Source organism: Galleria mellonella, unplaced genomic scaffold (assembly GCF_026898425.1).
Source record: "Galleria mellonella isolate WM207_F2 unplaced genomic scaffold, CSIRO_AGI_GalMel_v1 utg173, whole genome shotgun sequence".
Taxonomy (NCBI): domain Eukaryota; kingdom Metazoa; phylum Arthropoda; class Insecta; order Lepidoptera; family Pyralidae; genus Galleria; species Galleria mellonella.
In genome coordinates, this window is record NW_026442016.1 from 2,059,125 (window position 1) to 2,074,605 (window position 15,481).

The 15,481-nt window shown below is 32.5% G+C and overlaps 1 protein-coding gene across 1 annotated transcript in view; it reads right to left on the reverse strand.

The window, feature by feature from the left end:
• LOC113515705 (uncharacterized) overlaps positions 1-15,370 on the reverse strand; it is a 114,531-nt gene extending 99,161 nt beyond the window's left edge. The window contains exon 1 of the mRNA XM_026899979.3: positions 14,062-15,370. The gene's annotated coding sequence lies outside the window, so the exon portion shown is untranslated. The remainder of the gene's footprint in view (positions 1-14,061) is intronic.
• Between the last annotated feature and the right edge of the window lie 111 nt (positions 15,371-15,481).

The window sequence follows — 15,481 nt, forward strand, 5'->3', positions numbered from 1 at the left end:
AAAAATTTATCGAAGATTTAACATACGCTGTCGACGTATTTGTCACTAAACGATTTTTAAAAGCTTAATAGCTTGTTTGTTGTTTGAACTCTAATAGACCGTTTACACACGTGCAAGTCACGACGCAGGCGCCTATTTGATGAAATGACTGGGCCTTTTTTTTTTTAAAAAACAATAATTTCGTGAAGTATATTTTGTGATGATTACGAAATACGATACAAACTAATAGTAATAGTAGAAATTATTTGTAAATTATGTGTTGCTATGCCTTTGGTGATTTCTCGTGGTAATGATGACGAGATATAAAAATATGGTCATACTATTTATAGATATACTTCAATTATATATTCACCTATTATGTAGTTTGCTATATATATTAGCTGTTAACTATTCATTTGGTTTTATTTAAATCTTAAATCATATTATACATCCAGGAACAATTATTATCTACAAACGCTTCGTCACAAACTTTTTCTTCCTTATGCGAGTGAAATTCTGTCAACGATAAGATTTATCAGTGCATGCTCTACACTGCCATTTTTTATACTCATCGTTATTTATGTTAGATGCGTATGATCAATCTAAGATCTGGAGATCACTTCACCACACGTGATTCAAATAAAAATGAAATGTAATAAAAAATATCTACGCAAAAATAATAAATCCACACTCAAGTGCCACCATTTTTCTGGGAACAAAATGTTAAGCCAAAATGTTGTGTATAAAAACGAAAGAGGACGGATGAGTCTCAAGAGCTCGGATCCATTAGTAATAAATAATTTTAGTGATAACTTTAAAAGCATTCCCGTCGCGACGTCTCAAGTACCTTTGAACTTTAAGTTCAAGGCAATGCAATATTGTGATACACCTCCAACATCCTAAATAAAATCAGCTCCAATTTGAATCTTATTGCTCGAATAATACAGACAAAATTGTACGGAATATTTGAATATGAATTCCATTCAATCAAAACATTTTGAACGATGAAAGGCTCCATTGTTTAATAGATCAGATAATAAAATCATATCATAGTTTATTTATAAGACTTTTAAGAAATGATAATTATAGACGTATAGTATCTTTATTATCTTGTCTCCAGTTACGTATCTATTTATGATTGTTATTGAATTAAACTATTGTGTAAATAATTCTGAACTGGATAATTGAAGCATTAAGTATAATATTTACTTGTACCAACATGAATGTAAACTAATAGGTTAGTAGAGTTGATAAAAGCTCATAATATTCATTAATACTTGGTAATGTGGTATAACATTATTTAATAATATGTAGACAATAGCCATGTGAACCCGGTATAAAATTGGTCATCCCATTCTTTCCTGGGTACCGAAAGAGGTGACTAAAAAAATTTAATGTTCGAGGAATAAGCAGCAGCGTCCCTTGTAAAACATAACTAAAGCCTAACTGCGATTGCCAAATCACGTGCTACACCGCCAAACCTAGCAACTACTGGCAAAACCCTCCAAGGGGGAGGCCTGTTTTGCAGTGAACAGTTAATGGCTGATATGATGATAAACAATAGTCACAAACAAGCATATGTCAAAAGCCTAGAGTTATTGACAATGATGTATTTAAAATTATTTTAAATATGTCTCTAGTTATAAAAAAAGAAATTAGACCCTGTCGACTTCATCTCTAATTGTGAAAGATAGGCTTCATCAAATAGATTTACATAGGTACTTTAAAATTCATAGAAATTAAAAATATTAAATCTTTTTACCTCTAAATAGAGACAATAGAACACTAATTCCTTGACATCTGACATACTTTCTATAGTTTGTGAACATACTTACATATCTTCATGCATTGTAGTACTTCGTATATAGTATATGTTTGATTCGACATCTCTTCTAAAGATTACCAATTCACTTTACTGTTTATGTATGCCATAGCATACATAATCAATAAAGTCTCTATTAGTTTTTATATCCATACAATACAGCAAGCAAAAACTTTTACATACCTAATTCTTTCGCGATTAAATAAACTTTTAATTTAGTACATTCTACTTAGTTAAATATAATTTACTTAATTAACTTGCCGCATCGTTGCTTTTAAAGTTGTATTTTCGTCTTATGTTATACAATAGTAGCACTTAATTTACAACACCTCTGCACCTCATAACATTATTAGATGTGATATAATATCAAACAAATCTCTTAAATATTGCACTTAGCTGAGATCAAATTAAAAAAAAAAGACAAAACTCAACATTTTTTTTTTAAATTTGATTAGAGATTAGATTTGATCTCAGTTGTTTCTCTCTCGGATCTCGACGAACGACGACGAGAACGAGACTAGATCTACGACAAAGAGGGTATGGAGAGGATGAGAGACATGAAATAAATCTCTCTTCAATGTGGCTTTCTCATTTCTATTTCATTTCTTCAGGCCATGTGCGGATTTGGAAACAAAACTCTATAATCTATTCTGCCTCTTACTTATTCTGCTATAGCACTAAATACTGTGCAATCGCAGATCACTTATTTTCCCTTATAACAATGTATGAGTTCTAGGATATAAGCAGCACTGCAAACTCTTTTCTATGACATTGTTTATTTCTAGAGACAATTACTACTATTTTCAATCTTACCTGATCTCCGTTACATACTTTGCCTTAATAAACAGTATTTTTAAACGATTATTAATAGACAGCTTCTTTCTGGTTAGTGGTTCATTTTAAAATTCCCAATACTGAGACCTTTGATTCGATCCAGACTGATGACAGACTTCATGATCAGTAGTGGACACTGCGCATTGCAAAAGTCAATGTAGTTTATATAAAATGCATGGGTTGCGACTTGAAGTACCACCCACGGTACCATTTTAAACAAACCACCAGATATTTAATAGTAAGCACTATTAACAAACCTTTAAGTATACTCAGTAAAATGTGGATAAACAGTGTTGTGATTACGAAAACGGTAACAATCGAAACCATTTATTAGCTACCTTAAGATTATGGCTATGAGCATGTTTACTACGAAAATTAACATAAATGTATCTATATAAAGGATAGATATAAAACGAACAGACAGACATTAACACCCACTTTAGAATCACTAAACTCTAACGGTCCATGGTATAATCATTACCACAGACACAGCTGGAAATAGACGATACAAGTAGATACCTCAATCTTTACATATGAAGTTTTTATACTTCATATGAAGTATAAAAACTAAACAATATGATTTTATAATAGCTATTTATTGACAGAGAATCCCTAAGGCATCAAACCCTTAAACATATTATCACCGAAGTGTGTTGTTTTTATCATTTCCCTTAAGAGAGAACTCCAAGTCAGATTTCCAAGCCGAAGTTCAAGGCCTTTTTAAGACTACAAACTTACAAGCAAAGTACATACACACAATTGCTACATCTACATAAATCTATGTCTATAGTTGTTATATACATTAGAAGATGGAAGTAAAACAAAATCGTTGGTAATTACATCTAATTGGTTCGAAGCCAAAATAGTAAAACCAATACTGAAATTACTTATGGGATACAAGTTCCTATTTAGAGACTGCTCTTTAGAAATTTTAGTCATTTGAATAACTAATTTAAATATGAGTGACTGTACTTATTTGAAAGTAACATTTTTGTAACATGTTCTTTAAAAAGTGAATGTCTCTTAAATCAACGGTACTTTAAAAAAAATCTGTTGTATAGATATTATCCACCATATTTCACTAAATCGTACTAATCTTGTTGTCTTATTACTATTGTAAATGCGATAGTCTATAAGGACGTATGTATGGATGAATGTTCGTTACTCTTTCACACAAAAAGTACTGAAGATATTTAAATGAAATTTGGTACACGGATAGGTTATATAGTATACGTAACTCAAAACATAGGATCATATAATAACTCGTACGGGCTACGCCGCGGGATATATATAGATATAAGTGGTCGTGTCATAACAGCCCAACTAATCATCACTAAATTTAACATAATATACATACTATTTTGGATGACGAAGAACACGAACTATTTTTTATCCCGGTCAATCAACATACGACGGTAACGCGGTCGAAGTCGCGCGTAAAAACTAGTAATATATAATTTAACTCTCTTATAAGGAATGTGAGACTAAATTAAATTATCATAAGACTAAAATACAAAAGATTTTTTTAATATTTAAAACAATAACATATAATAAAATAGACGTAGATATGCTCTTACTCTTACAAGTACACTCGAAACATCCAACGTTCCTACAGAACGCTAGCCAGCACACGTGTGCCGCAACACACAGCCAAACAAACCCACACGATGAAACAGCACGAAGTTGATTATACGTGACACAAAAGGAGCAAAAGCGGAGGCTGCGCTGCGCGTGCGCAGAGTCGCCGACCCGCGAGATGGCACGAGTCAAACCCCGCCAACTCGCTTAAGCCCGTCCTATTTCAACGCGGGCGTACGTTACGTTTAAAAATTACAAGCTTCCTAGGCTTTTCAGAAAAAAAACTCGGTTTCGCTTCTTAAAAGTATTCTTATTATATAAATTCATAGATAGTTTGTTTTAAAATAACAATTACAAAATTTTTGCTTCTTGAATTGGAAATTATAATTAATTATGTGTATAACTACAAAATAATTAAGCCTGAAGTTCGTTATTTACCGTTCGTGGTGGATGTAAACAAATAACATAAAGACAAGCCAAAGTAGCAATTCCACTGAGGGGCATTGGCATATTTAGTTCCCCCATAGATTAAGGATAGTGCCTTCTCAACCTATTTCAAAATACACCTAACATGACGATAATTAAATATGCATATGGGCATAAAATAATATATAACTTGCTTTAAAAAAATAATTTAAACATCAAAGTATTATTTAATTACTTAATCGATGTTAGTTGATACTGGTACATCAGCTAATGAGTCCGTTCCGTTACCATTTACCTTGATATAGATTGGACCACCAACGATCACATTAAACTTGAGCAAGTAATCTAAAAGTGAATTGAATTTGTATGTGCCAAGGTAAGCGCGTCGAACTGGCGTGAAGATAGTAGTATTATATTAAAAATATAGGTAGATACCTACACAATAACTTAAAGAGCAACGGTGACAATTTGAAGTGTCCACTCTTAGCATTAATGAGCATCATCCGTCAATGTCGCAGCACACAAAGAAGGTCCACGGAGCGTCCATCAGTTACAAATCATTCTCGTATAGGCATGGAGAAAATTCGACGGAATTCCCTTACACTAAGATCGCTTGAGCGGATTATCTGTCGACGAGATATTTTTTACTGTCTCGTGGGAAATATCTAATTTGTCTTTACTAGGAATAGTAAGAATGGCAAAAAAGCTGGCTGGTCACACTAGCTAAGCGACTGGTTTTATATAATTACTTTTCTTGCACTGATGTATTATGAAGTTTCCATAGTTGGTTCATAAGATATCCTGAGGACGATAAAGTGTAACACCAGATTTATTGCAGTTCTCATTATATAAAGTTCTGCCATAATACACTGCAGCTTTACAGCAAATATACGTAAGGTACCATAATATCAACTATCATAGGAAAATCCAATCAAAACCCTATCTAAATTATGTCACTTGTTAATAACCAAATATTAAGAAAAAAATATAAATAAATTAATAGATCATACTCGTATTTCTGTTGCCAAGATGTACTCAGATTAGTATTTCGAATTTAAAAAGGACTTGAGACTATTATTATCCATCTGCATACATCATAATAAGACCGGCAGCTTGTTCGTCATTCCTAATATTACAAATAAACTGCCCCGAAGTTTTTACTCTATTGTTTAGTTGCATAAACGTTCAATGTTAGATGGTATTGTTGACTAGTTGAGATTAGACGCTCGTGATCTTGGACATATCGCGATGAAAGCAATCACGATCGCCGCCAGGGACAAACATGTGACACGAACTGTACGAGACTGCTACTAGACTAAATGGACTGCTCACGAAACTATAGCAACAATGAATCACGTTGGTTACTGCTTCACATTGTTACACAAATTACATTTAAATACCTACGAGTATTGGCCGTGTGGTTCCGGCATAGAATACGCCACCTCTTCCTTTCCTGTGAGTGTCGTAAGAGGCAATTAAGCAAAATAAATAATAGAGAGATAGGCAGCAGTGCCCCTCTTCAAACATCTCTAAAAGCCTAATTGCAGTTGCCAAGCGTGGCAACTACTAGCAAAATTTCCCTTATTGGGAAGATTTATGTTCAGGACTGGACAGATAATGGCTGAAATGGTGACAAAGGTGACCTACGAGTACAGAGATATATTATTCGTGTAGTTACAAAGTAAGAATATATAGACGTGCCACCACATCATTTCATCTCCTGGAGGGTGTAAAAGGCAACGAAGGGATCAAAGCCTATGCATGAGAAAAAAATTCTAATTAAAACCTTAAAACAAGCAGCCTGACCAGTAGCTTAGAAATAGAAGGCTGTATCCTCCTCCCACAAGAGTGAAATATTGATGAGATGCTATATATATATATATATATATATATATATATATACGAGGTCTGTCCGGAAAGTTCGTATAAATGTGTTCTGGAATGCGAGAAAGAGGAGTGGGGAGGCCAGGTAAGCGCAGGACCCCTTCCTTATGTCCCTAACAATGCTTCAGTTCTGGTCTGACCGCCGTGCGGTGCGAACTGGCTTGTCACGCCATCTGTGAAGTTACCTCTTAACGAAACCCCGTCGGCATGGAGCCCGCTTCCGTTGAAGAGCAGCGCGTCGTAATCAAGTTTCTCTCGAAACTCGGCAAGAATGGCCGTGAAATTTTTGCCGATCTCAGAACAGTTTATGGGGATGATGCTGTGAAGGAACCAACCGTCCACAAGTGGCTAAAAAGATTCAGAGAGGGCCGAGAAAGCGTTCAAGATGACCCACGTTCAGGACGTCCTTCCACTTCACATTCCGACGAAAACGTGGAAAGAATTGAATGGTGTTAATGGGGACCGTCGTTTAACGGTCAGACAGTCGTGTGGCACGAGTTCGTCCAGAATTGGCGCGAGAGGGGCGTTGGATTCTTCACCACGACAATGCCCCTGCCCACACCTCTCTTGTTGTCCGTGAGTTTTTGAGTAAAAATTCCATTACGGTGACCGAACACCCCCCTAGGCGCCGGATTTGGCCCCGTGTGACTTCTTCTTGTTCCCAAAAACCAAATTGGTACTTCGGGGGCGGCATTTGGGGGACATAAATGAGATAAAAAAAGCTACGACGGGGCAGCTGAGAAACCTACAACCAGAGGACTTTCAAGGAGCCTTCTCACAGTGGAAACGGCGTTGGCACAAGTGCATTATGTCACAGGGGGAGTACTTTGAAGGGGATAAAATTGATTTACCTGAATAATTGTAAAATAAAATTTTTAAAAAACTTTTATACGTACTTTCCGGACAAACCTCGTATATATATATATATATATATATATATATATATATATATATATATATTTTCAAAATAGATTGCCCTGTGTTATATTCTGTAGAACGAGACCTACATTTGGAACACAACAGAAAAAATGTAGACCTGAGACATTTAAAAAAAAAACTACTACTACACCACTACGTATATATAGAGGTCATCATATACATAGAATAAAATACTACAAAGTGAAACATAAATGATCGCAAAAAATAATTCTTATTACATACATACACTGTCCGTGCTAGTCACTGAATGTAATTTGCAATTTCCAACTAACAAAAGCTGTCTATAAATGAAAAGCTGTAATAACCCATTGAAGAGATGCAGATTCATTCGCTTGACTGACATTGTACAGTGTTTAGTCACGCAAAAAATAAAGATGAAAGAGCCCAGATAGTAGGATAGTGATTTAAATTAAAACACATGACTGTAACATGTTTATATATACAACCCAATCCACCTACTAAGTATTTAAAGTGTGTTAAATACATAATTATCCCAGCAAAAGTTAAAAAAAATGTCAAATTTGCAACGCGTTTTGTAACTAAAAAAAGTTATAAAATCTCATGTAAAATCAAATAAATTATTATCTATGAAAGCATCTATTCAACAATTTTATTATAAATTGTTATTTAATAAACTACAATATTACATACACATACAAAAATTTACCAAAATGATTACATTTTCTTCCACAATCAACAAACTTGAAAGAGCTGAAAAAATCTATACTTACATTACTTATACATCAGAAAACTACTATTATGTACCTAAAAATAATGTACGTAGATTACGTACGTACATTTAAAACTATTTTCATATAGGAAAGAACCATTTAGTGAGTGAAATCACGGAGTCGAATAAATACAGTCCCACTCGAGTGCTGTCCGGCCGAGTGGTCGATAAACATTGAAACCAGATTAAATTGAGCATGCAAATATGCAACACGACAAACTCGATATTATAATTGCAGTGGACAACAAAAATAACTGTTTACAAATTGTATGAAGTGTATGTGGAATCGTGGACAGCTTCAATTACCATTAGTTATATGTAACGGTGACACGTCCGCCGTGGTACCAACGGTTGACCACGTGGAGTTTCAATCGATCCAATCGTTAAAAGCAAATATTTATTAGAAAAACTTGTTATGAGTACGCGCACTTATTAGCATAATTTATTTATTTAAATAACTTTATTGACCAAAAGAAAATATGGTAGAAAAGGCGGACTTAATGCTAATAGTATTCTCTACCAGTCAACATTTGGGATGAACAATTGAACAGTGAATCATGAACGCAGTACTTCATTATAGGGATAGGTAAAGATAAAAACAGTTAATATTGTATACACAATTACTAATAATACGTATATATACATAAATAACATAAAATGATTATTATAATGTACATAATTATACAAACTATTATACATATACATAAATTTCTGCGTAGTCCCGGCATAAAATAAGTCACCCCTTCCTTTTCAGTAGGTGTCGTAAGAGGCGACTAAGAGCGGTGGGGGGGGGGGCGAGGAATGGGCAGCAGTGTCCCTCTTAAAACTCGAAAATCTAACTGCGGTTGTCAATCCGCCTACCAACTGTGGCAATTACTGACAAAACCCCCTAAGAGAAGACTTATGTTCAGCAGTGGACAGTTAAAGGCTGATGATGATGATGATGATATAAACTTCGCGGTTTTTAGGATTCTATACTATTGCTTCTAATTGCAGTATTTGTTGTAGTAGAGGTACAGGTAGTGGAAATATAGTAGTTTTATAATAAACATTAAACATAGCATTCTAGTTTTGTTTCATTCATCTGTCTATGTTATGTCAATTCATATTTTTCAAAATTATATAATTATAGCACTGAGCAGTAATGGGTGACAGTATCATTCATATTCGAATATTAAATTGCATTCACTATATCGTATTCAGTATTGGAATATTACAAAAAAAATACACTTATAATGAAAGTAGCATAGCACAATATATACTGAAATTACTTTCGGACTATGTAGAGTCAAATATTTTACTGACAAATTAAATGTCAGGGGAAACCCACAATGATATAATAATGATAATTATCTTGGACATAAAAAAGTAAATATGTTATTGACCTATGCCTTGACTAACCAAATATTAATTACCAGAAGCGCTATTTCTGAAAACTGTTCAAAGGACTTTAATTATGTGACTATGTATAACTTGCAAAATACTGGCTATGAAGTCGATTGTTGAGAAAAACCAGCAGTACCATAAATTATTTTACCTGAACAAGATTAAGTATAAAATATAAAATCTAAGAAATACCTCGAGAATAATTTCAAATTAAATTGTGTTCCACAACAAAAAAAACAGACTTCAATTGAAATAAAACCCGTTATTTTGATTTAAAAACTACTGAACCGATTTTAATAAAAAAATTATTGAACCAATCTGTATATCCTATCCTTATTGTTTCATGTGTGTGTATCCTTTCAGAAAAAAAAAGAATTCCAAATCAGATCACAACTGACAAAATTATGAGGCAACAAACAAAAAAAAAATACAAAGTCGATTGAAAAATGGAAGTCACCGTAGTATGCACTTTTACTAAAAATAACTTTCTGATTACATAGAGTCGAATAATTGAGCAGTTTGTAAAATATGTTATAGACGATCATATTAATGGTTCAGGAAAACCCGCAAAACATAAAGGATAATTAATTATCTTGATCAATGTGATAATTATTTTGGCCACCCAGAATGCACTCGCACACGTGACACTAATTCTATATTTACATTTTCACAATATAGAATCGATCTATCTATCTATCCATTTAAGAGCTGCGCTCTTGTCGGTGGAGCTCTTGCCACTCACTACGATAGAATCGATATTTTGTAAAAATGTTCGGGAAAACTTTTAAAAATATCTTTTATTTGTATTTCGTTTCTAGTAGTAATAATTGCAGAAAGAACCAAGTGCAATAGTATTTCCATTTGAAAGTTACTTTACATTAAATTTATATGTTTACCAATTATCTATTTCATAATGCAATATTCGTAAGCTGCTGTTTCAAATAGTCGGTGTTTCACATCTGGTTATTATCATACACCTATGGCATAACAAGTAAAACAATCGTCATTATTACAACGAACTATCAGCAGTCTTAGGGCATATTACACTATCAAATATATGACATTATATCTAACCCATTAACCAATTTGATTTGTAACATAGTCTATTTTAAACTATAATTAGTAACTTCGGATTGGACACACTAAGATAGTATTTTTTTTTTAATATTCCAATATCTATCTAGTAGAGTGTTCGAACAATATTTGTTTGTTTTACTTTGGCTATATTTATAATGTATCTAAAACAGTAGGTATATGAAAACTTGCTTGGAAATTTTTCAATCACTTGATAATTATTGGAATAATATTTTCATATTTTAACATTTATTTGCTAAAATAAAATAAGGACATAAATGTGAAAGTCAGTTGTTCAATGTAAAGTCAGTTTATTTATTTGTTATCTGTTAAGTGAGACATAAGATTACAAAATTATAAGAGCATAAATCGAAAAATGTATCAGTGATTGAAACTAATATACTACTACTACTTGTATGGGCTAGGCGCCCTCTAGTATCTAAAGTTTTTACTTAAAAAAAACTCAATACACAATAATGGTACAGAATTATCATTTTATACTTTAATAATATCTAGTATAGCTTAGGAATAAACTAGTGTGATCACTTTTCGTCCATGCATCGCATTTATAACTGTATAATCATCAATCACCATATATATATGAGAGTGTAATATATAACTTAGCTAAGGAAATGAGACAAAAAAACGGCAATCCCACCTGGTACGAGGCACGTGCCACATTCACCTGTTGATCGCAGTTTTAAATAAATAGGGTCTTCAGCGCAGCAGCCGAGGCATAGTAACATGCCATTATTTTTTATCTATAGTATGAAATTACAACTGTATTATTACTCTGTAGAGTAGGCTAACTATGTAATAAGTAATAACCGGCTATTTTGTAGCTTTAACTTTGTTTACAAGATTTATGTTTTCATACAGAGACCACTTTAGAAGAAATGTGAAATAAAACCTTGAAGGTTTATTACCTATGCTCGCAACTTCTTCCAAGTGATCGGTATATAATTAAAGATCGTGTCCCACAAAAATAACTGACTTCAGTTGTGCCAAAAGCAGTTATTTTGGTTTAAAAACTAAACTACAAAACCAATTTTGATAAAATTTCTATAGGACCAACCAATCGGTTTACAATTGAATTTTATAGTTAAGAGGTAACAAACAAAAAATACATTCGAATTTGGTTTCGATCTTGATCAGAGTCGTTTAATGAAATTTACTAAATTTGCTTAAATGTGACACCACACAATTATTGTGATTAACGTATGTATGTTGCAAATGGTTATTTGAAACATGAAAGACAAAAAAACATTGGCTGGAGAAATAAATAAAATACTAACCCTCTTATTCATAAAAATTTATATCTACTACAAATCTATTTTAGCTATTGAAATGTTTTATCACTTTATTTCAAATTGGGAATGTATCACAAAAGACAAAACAGTTCAATAGCTAAAGTAGGTTTATGAGGCGTTTGACGTTTTTATGAATAAGAGTGTAAGTCTATAGCTATACTATAATTAAAGATGAAAGATTTGTTTGTTCGTAATTAATGAATTCAAAAATTACTCAACCGATTATTAAAATATTTTCACCTATAAAAAACAACATTATCAGCGAATAATAGGCTATATATTATATTCAAAAATTCTATCAACCCATGCGAAGGCGGGCCGGATCGCTAGTAGTTTTATAAAATGATTGCATGGATAACATAAACAGTTGTTATCAACCGAAATTTAGAAATTCAAATCATCTTTATTCAAATAGGTAGACTTGTTTCGAATCACTTGTAAATCGTTATTTTTCATGAACGCAGGATTCGGAAATTTGTTATGTATAAGAGCCCGTAAGAAACTCAACAGATACTCTTTTATCTCAGGCCCCGATTTAGATTTCTTCACTATATCTATAAAATAACTGATAATCCTACTAATCTCTTGATACATTTTCTTAATATGATAAACAAATACCCCGTTTTGCCATCTTTACTTAACTACATATTTGGATATAAATCTTTATTAATAATCTAAGAAAAAGGAAAACATTATGGGAGTTGTGTTGCACATTGTTCAAACTACTTAGTCTTAAAGAATCAACATATTTTAATTCTTAATTAATAAAATTTATTATTTCCTAATAGATACCTATTACTTATTGCTTTTTTCAAAATCTTAAATCATTATAATATTATTATACAAATTGGTAATCGGCGACATTTCTGCGCGGGTGTCGTGTCGACTAAATTAGTAGTCGTAGTTTTTACGACATCGCAAATGGGATATTTGAACGTAGGACGGTCATTTTGCATTTCATTAGCGCGAATGGATAGGTTAAGACAATTCAAGAGGACTTTTGGGGCTCAATGCTCCAAATGTCTATGCTCGAAATGTAGGTGTCAATAGAATGGTCATAGAGTAACAATTTAAACCATTTTTTAATTTGTGTACGACACACATGAATTATGTAAAACTGTGGAAGTAATGTCATGAACGGTTAGTTTTACAAATTATACGCTTAATAAATTAGTTTATCGACATTCTATTGTGATTGTTCTCAATCATTTTATAAATTATCTATCAGAATTGGGTTCCTGGAGCAATGAGAACCGGATGTATTCTCATCAACTTTTTATAATGCTTTTTTCTCAATCCACAGCACCGTTTCAAGCTTCTGCTATTATATTCTAAACGCGTTAATTAGTTGAAATTACTCACATTAATGAGGTTTTTAATAAAACATTAAAGAATAGTTATGCATATAGTGTTACCTATATTTTAAAATAATTTAATAACTCATTGATCTAATATTTACTTCGTAGAGATCTTCCAGAAAACATCACTCAGATACTTTTTGTTGTGGAGTAATTTTCTTTAGAACCTGTGGTAAATAGTCATCAAATCTCTTCAAGGAGGGAATGAGAGGAGATTTCTCTCAATTCTTTCAGTTACATGTATGAGCTACATCTTCATTGCCACAACTATAGCAAGTGAAAAAGGGATAAATTGTTTAATACAATATTGTAAGTAGTTATGTATAATAGAAACTATACAAACCTTTGCTTATCAAAGAAACGTTTATTATCATAATTATCAATTATTTGAGATTTGAAAAACGTGTCTGTAATAAATGTAAGCCATAAGCACTCTTGTGATAATAATACGAAAATCAAGTTAGGTATAATACCTATTTACCTAGGCTATCACATCGTTATCCTGAATTAATAAATACATTAACAGATGCATATATACTTATCAAAAGATACAATAAAATAAATGTGTAGAAATACTAGATATTACTTTGCATCCTTGATAATAAAAATATTAATAGTATTAGAAGTTCAATTAACTACCTAATAACTATATACTGACATTTTCATACGTAGGTATGCATTTAATAAAGTTAAATAAAACTATGAATAAATATCAAACAAATAACACGATAATACACTCACCATAGGTAGCTAATTTCCAAGAAACTTTTTTTTACTCTCTATTAAAAAAAGTCAACACAACACCTCTTTGTTTTCGTGTTCACACTTTATATCCTTAGGATCAACAGAAATCCACAACACAGTTTGAAATCACAAATGTTTCAGTCACTGTAAGTCACATTAAAAGATGACCAAATTAAGGCAACGTAATTATTTAGTTAATTAATTAGATACATTAAAGCTCAAAAATCGTAAAAATATCTAAAAAAAACTGTTAATTCATACTAATTAACGTATAGCAGAATAAATTAGGTTCCTTCACATTAACTTTATTTTTAAGAAAAAAAAATTCCCGCCTAAAGTTTTTTAGCGCTACGCTAGTAAGCAAGTGCGGCGGCAAGTAAGCGACGCGCGTCCAACCGCGAGGGAAGCCGGTTGAGCGCTGGTGGCTGTTGTTTTGTTTTGAACCCCGTTCGACGCACGCTGCAGGCCTGCAGCCGTGGTCGCAGCGAGCCTTCTTGGATTAGAAGCGACGCGATGCAATAAAAAACTAATTTAATTCGAAATCCTTGACCGTTCGGAAGGAAATATCGTCCACTTGTTATAGAATAACATAAACTTGAGAACACATACTAGGTAAGCTGAGTATGCAAGTATTTGTACATTTGTACTACAGTAAGTATACGCATGTTTGTACACATATTATGCAAAACTGTATAGATTTTAATAATAATTATTTGATGTGTCGACAACTTGTATCTGGGCCAATCAATATAAATATAGGATACATTTTTTGTGAATATATGCAGTAATTCGCAGCATAACTGATGCTGCGAGCACGACTAATACTAAACTATGTAATTTTATTAAAATTATATGGTTACTTATACAAACGTCAGGAAATTTTTACGCAACAAAATTAATATTGAGGTTGTTCAATTAATTACTTAACTCGTCTCTGCCTCACTACCTAAACCTAATGTCATTAAAATAAACTTATAAAACGATTACTTACAACGATTAAGTTACTATCTGATACTATTCCCCAGCTATTTTACCTCTAAAATTAATTATACGCACTTATTTTCATTCATAATTCTGTACAAGTTTTAAAATGGTCCATTCCATTTTACCGCCTTTTTTATCAGCATGACACTACGAATCTTGAAAAACACGGCTAGCAAACGTACGCTGCCTATTATAAATCTCACTGATGAAGCGTGTTGTTTATTTCTATTTATAAATTTCAAATTGAAATTGGTTTTACTTTTTTTTAAAAAGTACATTTAATTTTAACCAGAGGAAAATTCCATTCAAAAGTCAGTCAGCATTGATATCTCTGTAACACTCGTTTTTCTGCCATTAAACTGTTGTGCTTGTATGATAGTGTTTCGGTTAGAAATGTGACATATAAATCTGAAAAGTACGTACCCTAGAGAGG